Below are 7177 nucleotides of genomic sequence, written 5' to 3' on the forward strand. Positions count from 1 at the left end.
TTGTTTGCAAATGAAAATGGTTTTCAAAAAATATATAATTGTTATACAAAACCAGTTCTGTAAGATCACAAAGCAAATTAATTTTATCTTGATCCAAGTCCAAATGAAAATGTAAAAATTCTGCAAACCACTCCAGTCACACGTCATGTGGGATCACTGAATACAGATCTTTTACACCAGTTGTAACAAACAGGCCATAAGTAACTGTCTCCACATCATTACACATCTGTAAAAATTGCAGTTTCAATTTCCTAGTAGTCTTAAGTCCACAAAAGTCTCGGACAAATTAGATCTTTTGTGAAAACAAAAGACATGCCTTTTGATAACAGTTCTGCAGAATTCTCATTCACCACTTACCCACTGTAATTATACATCTTGAAATCACCTGCTGGGTTGGTTACCACCTGACATAAATGTTCTGCTTCAGTCTCAAAAAACTGCTCATTCGTACTCATATTTAATTCCATAGCTGCTGGCGACCCTTGTTCTTCTTCCAGGCCCCCCGCCGATCGTTCTGCCATGACTGTCTCTGCTGTTGTTGCTGATTCTTCCCCTTGAGTCTGTCTGACCTCCTTAGGGAAGGTAATTGTACCCCTAAAGGGGGATCAGAAATCTCATCTTCCAATAAATCCTGCTCATCATTGTTGTTACTAAAGCCAGCTTGGTTAGGTGGATACTCATCACTGTTGAGAATGTGGAGGCTGCAGGTAGGCTTTTCCATTTTGATATTCCAACTTCTCCCTCTCCAATTTCCATCTCTTTCTTTCCAAAACAATAGATAACTGCCAATCCACATCATGAAAAACCTTGGCATGCTGACCTTTTTGGGAAGAATAGTCCTCCACTGCCAATCATGAGCAGACAGGTGATCCACTGTGGTGACCCATAACTGGGAAAAGCTGAAAGAAGAAGAAGAAGGAGAAGAAGTCCACATGCTCCATAATACGGCTATTTAGTGTATTCACATCCTTCAGCAGGACATCAATTTCCAAGTTGTTATGTTTCATCATCAATTCCAAGATTTCACAACCTTGTTTATCAAAAAGTAGCAGCAATTCTTTGTGAAATGCAGAGCCAGAAACCAACTCAGTGGGAAATTTCCATATTCTAAGTCCTTTTGGGACTATCTTCAAGCAGACAGACTTTAATAAATATTCATTCTCCAACTGCAACTTACAAACTTTACCCAATTTGTATTCAAATTCATCCAGCAGGTTGGACAAACTATTATTTCTCATAATCGGTTGCATTTCCACACCAAAAGAAAATATCTGTTGTAGCCAATTCACCATATCCGGTACCACACAAGTGTTATCCGTGCACTCACTTGTTTGCATCAAGTCACTACTCATATTCATGGCAGGAACAGTCTTTTTATTCTGTGTTAATCTGTTGAAAATAGAATACAAATGACCAGAAGCTCCATTCACAACGTTCACCTGACTACCACCTGCTTACAGTGAATCCAGCCTCACTGACATTTGTTGAACCAGTGCAGTGAGATTAAGCACTGATCTGTTAAGCCCTTCCAAATCTAGTTCTGAAAATAAGGGCTGTGATCCAGTAGCTGCTCCTGATCCCATGCTGCACAGACCAGAATCAAACAAACTGTTGAAATTCACAAACACCAACAACAAACTATAAAAGCCACAATAAAAAGCAGCAGGACCCAGAAACTGCAACTAGTCCAACTTTATTTACTAAAACAACCATGATTAGTGCTTTCATCTGTGATAGACTTCTTCAGATGAAATACACTTAAATGCTCCACCATATTTAAAACACATCCCATCATCATGTGACTTCCACTGTATCATATTTAAAGAACTCACACACAATTATAATCATGGCACAATGCATCACATAATACTAACAGAACCACTTAAAATCATGCTTAGAAAAGATGAAAAAATAACTAAACAGCCATTAAAATAATTATTAACAAAAGTAGATATATATATATATATATATATATATATATATATATATATAAACACTCATCTCTGAAAAGCTTTGAGCTTTAAAAGTGACTAAACAGATATCAACTCAATTAAGCCTGGGCTCACACTTGCATTACATTTCAACTGATACAGCAGTTCCTTTTTATCCAAATGCAACTCCAAAGGACCACCCCTTGGATTTTCAATCAACTTCTCCAAAACAACAAATTTAAAACAATGTGTAGGATGCAATTTAATGTACCTAGCCAAGGCATTTATTTCTTCTGCTTTAAAAATGGCATACACATGTTCCCTTATGCTATCTTTCAATGCCCTTTCCATCCTGCCCACATAAAAAAGCGGTGCAAGACTCACATATGGCTATATACACCACTCTTTTTGTATTGCAGTTATAATTACCTTGCATTTGATATGTCTTCCCATTGATAACAAATGCTTGGGTACATTTTATATAAGGGCAGGCTATACAAAACCCACATATAAGGTTCTCATATCCAGTTGCATTTCTACACCAAAAGAAAATCTCTGCTGTAGCTAATTCACCATGCACGCACTCACTTGCATCAAGTCACTACTCGTATTCATGGCAGGAGCAGTCCTTTTATTCTGTTCTGATTTGTTGAAAATAGGATGCAAACCATCAGAAGCTCCATTTCCAGCATTCACCTGACTGCCACCTGGTTGTACTGAATCCAGCCTCACCGGCATTTGTTGAACCAGTGCAGTGAGATTAAGCACTGATCTGTTAAGCCCTTCCAAATCTGGTTCCTTTCTCGCCACTTTTTCCTTAGATCAAGCAGAGGCTAGAAGAATAATTATGAAAAACTGGGTAATTATTAGGGAATATCATGAGCTGGCTAGCAAATTAGGAAACAAGCCAACAATAATTTTCAGGAGAGGTAAAAACAAAAGATTTCCTGGAAATGCCTGTTATTTCTTCCTCAGACAATCAAGATTTTGCTATGAAAAGATATGGGTTTTGTAGAGCTTGCCTCTGTATAAAATGTACCCAAGCATTTGTTATCAATGGGAAGACATATCAAATGTAAGATAAATATAACAGCAATACAAAAAGAGTGGTGGATGTAGCCCTATGTGAGTCTTGCACCGCTTTTTATTTGGGCATGACAGAAAGGACATTAAAAGGATAAAGGAACATGTGTATGCCATTTCTAAAGTACAAGAAACAAATGCTTTGGCTAGGCACATTAAAGTGCATCCTATACATTGCTTTAAATTTGTTGTTTTGGAAAAGTGGATTAAACATCCAAGAGGTGGTGCTTTGGGATTGCAATTGGATAAAAAGGAACTGTTGTAGCAACTGAAATATAATGCACGTGTGTGAGTTCAGACTTAAATGAGTTGGTATCTGTTGAGCCAGTTTTAAAGCTTAATGCTTTTCAGAGATTAGTGTTCACACACACACACACACACGCACACACACACACACACACACACACACACACACACACACATATATATATATATAACTAAAATTAACCGCACTCAAAAAAATTTGAACGAAGAGAAGAAATTTTAACTAAAAAATGAACTTCGTGACAATAAAAGCATTCAATAAAATAGTAAATAACACCAACAACTCTTGTAGAAATTACAAGTTCCTTTCGCGCTTAACTTAAAAGTTCTACAAGAGTTGTTGGTGTTATTTACTATTTTATTGAATGCTTTTATTGTCACAAAGTTCATTTTTTAGTTTATATATATATATATATATATATATATATATATATATATATATATATATATATGTTAATAATTATTTTAATGGCTGTTTAGTTACTTTTACAACTTTTCTAAGCATGTTTTAAGTGGGTCTGTTAATGATGCATTATACAATGCTTACAATTGTGTGTGTGCTCTTTAAATGTGATACATTGGAAGTCACATGATGATGGGATGTGTTTTAAATATGGTGGAGTATTCAAGTGTATTTAATTTGATAAAGTCTGTTTATCACAGACAAAAGTGCTACTCATGTTTACTTTAGTGAATAAAGTTGGACTAGTTGCCATTTCTGGGTCCTGATGCTTTTTATTGTGGATTTTTCAGGGAGGATGGGTATGCCTGTCTTTAATGAAAAGGTGGATGCAGGACAGAGTTTGCCAAGCTGAGAATATGGGAATGGCTAGGAGACAAGCCAGTCTAAAGGGCCCTTGGGTGCATCTGTAAGCCACTTCACATTGCCTCCCCAACAGAACTACATATGTCAGCATGCTGAGGGAACAACAGGGCTAAGGGGCAGCTGACTGGCCACTACTTACATGACAGATCCTGGTATTGGGCCCATGGCCGCTCAGTGAGATTCTTTGCTCCCTAAGCATTACAAGTGAGCATCGTAGGGTTGACTTCCTATGGCAGCCCACTCAGTGATAAGGTTGTGTCAGGACAGTGTGTCAATATCAGTGAAGGAATCCAGGGTTGCAGAGACACAGCAACTAGGAGAGCAGCCTGGTGACAAAGTGTAGCTAGGAAAGGTGGGGGAAGAAAAAAACACCAGAATATATTAAATGCTAAAGACAGAGAATCCTGCAAGTTAAGGTTTCTGAAATTCTTACACAGTACAAGTCTTTTCAGTTATTGTCAGGCACAATGGAAAAAAGTACAAAACCTGTTACTGGATGCAGTTTTTCAGATTAGTAATATAACTAGAATCAGTAGACCCTGCTGCATGTTGCTTCAGTTGCACTGAGGCTTGTAATCACTTGAAGAGGCATACAAGAGTACATGCAACTTCTGACTGTGTTCTGTATTTATAATACACTTTACCGTGGTGGTTTGGGGTGCTTTTTGTGAGGATAATCCAAATTTACCACAAAACTAAAGGTATTTGCTATGACTTTCTTACAGCCTAGTAGCTATAGAACAATCAGCCTTATCTTCATCTTCTTTAAATTTAGGGTGCGATTATGATACCTGAGTGGTTGACTACACATGCAACACTTCAACCTCAAGAAGGTACAAGACAAAATCGCTCATGAGGGTATTAAAGGTAAACTCATTCAGCCTGCATTAATAGTTGCATAATTCAATGAATGACTAACCTATCCATGATTGGGGGAAGATACAGTGAAATCTCTCAAGGGTTAGTGTTGAGAGTTAAACTTACAAAATAAGGTATAGAACCACAAAAATGGTTATTAAGAAAACAGCATAGCATTTCATGTTACAAATGCTTCATTATGTGCATAAAAGTAAGTTATTTGAACACTGAAGTTTAAACAATATTCACCTGATCAAACCAACAAATTTTCAGGATGCACGCTCAAATGCATTCAACGATTCTGACACTAAAATGTAAACTTTGCAGAGGTGCAACTAAAATAACAATTGTAATGTCATGATAATAATTTCACAAGAGAACATTTCTTCCTCAGCAGTAGTTTAATATAACCAGCAACTTTTAAGCCAGACTGTTTATCAGCTCTTAACATAGATATCCACATGTACTTAAATTGCTCTATTTATAGAGACTGTTCCCCACCGCTAGGGTTTTGATCACTATTTCTACTTACTATAAATATAAAACAGTGTTCTGTAGAAGTTTTAGTGATATGCTTTGGTCAAGCCTTACTCCTTACACCACAACTCCTATAAGAATAGCATCTTGCTATTTGATCTTTAATATGTCAGTTTGTTTAGCCTACAAAAAAGCAATACATCTAGTGCATGTGGCTAGATAAAAAAAAATTCCCCAGCTCAAACAGCATATTGTGTAAACATATATCTGTGCCTATTACTGGGTGAACAAGCTAGCTTATTCACAACATATTTACAGAAAAAACAAGCATAGCATAGATTTGTTCCCCATTTGCTTGCTACATGGTTCCCATCCCACCTTGATCCATCTTCATAACATAAATTATTTCAGATTTTTCTTCATGGTTAAATGCAAATTGCTGTCTGTCTGAAAGGTATTTATTGAGTTTACTAGGGCTCATCTGATGCTCATTGGAATCATTGATTGCAAGAAATTATTGTTCCTGTACACATGGATTAAGTAAACAATCAAAGATAATACTATGTTATGTAGCCCTAAGTTAGCTTGAGAAAGTGCAGTGCTTCTTATCTAAGAGAAGAGAATGAGTGAAAAACATGCACTACTAGAATATACTTCAGGAACTGTTCTTATTCTCTGTATCATGCACATTCCTACAAGAGGATCTGTGTTTAATGTGCAAAGCCATGTTCAGCTTGGTGTTAATTGAAAACCTATACTTAGAAAGTACAGTGATCAGAACCAGAATAAGGTGTTATAATCTGCTACTAAAATTAAACATGACTAATGTATAAAATGCATCAGATTTATTACTAAATGACTTATGGAACTTTGGAATGAATTAGAATTTACAGAAAGAATGGAGTTGTCACTACCAGTATTCAGAAACAATATGGACAAGTATGTGGACAGGATGAAGTACCTACATAGAATAACAGCAAACCTAGGAAACTCTGAATCCCATGCCTAAATAGTTGTTCTCACATGATGCATTGGTGTAACTTAAGCACTTAGTTATAACTAGCCAGTGCCTTAGAGTGCCGTATAGCTAGTATGCTGTATACATGAAGTACAATCAGAGGTGAACTAATGGGGGGTGGTGGAGGGTGCTGTAGGCCAGGGTGGAAACAGTACAGGGGTGCAGCCATGTCATTTAAAATGTGAAAAGTTTAAATTAAAACTAGAGGGAGATTCTTTTAGAGCATTTTTCTTTAAGAACGCTGTGTCTGTGCACCCCTGCATACATTGATGCATGCACTTGTTGCATATTCCTTTCCTGTGGTCTGCTGTTCTACCTTTCTGCCATTCCACGTGAAATTTACATAAATGTGTGTGTGTGTGTGTGCGTGTGTGTGTGTGTGTGTGTGTGTGTGTGTGTGTGTGTGTGTGTGTGTGTGTGCGCGCGTGTATGTGTGCAAGTGTCTGAGTGCGTGAATTATTGTGTGTGTGTGTGTGTGTGTGTGTGTGTGTGTGTGTGTGTGTGTGTGTGTGTGTGTGTGTGCATCCCGCGTGTGCACATGTGTGTGCATGTGTGCAAGTGTCTGAGTGCGTGAATTATTGTTTGTGTGTGCGTGTGCGTGTGTGTGTGTGTGTGTGTGCACATGAGTTAGTGAGTTAGTTTTCTGAGCAATATGAAGTCTGAAACTCAAAATGTATGTCATTATTAAGAAACTTCAGTCCTCAGTGATTTACCAGAAAA

This window comes from Protopterus annectens, chromosome 1.part0 (assembly GCF_019279795.1).
Source record: "Protopterus annectens isolate FY-2018-M chromosome 1.part0, PAN1.0, whole genome shotgun sequence".
Lineage (NCBI taxonomy): Eukaryota > Metazoa > Chordata > Ceratodontiformes > Protopteridae > Protopterus > Protopterus annectens.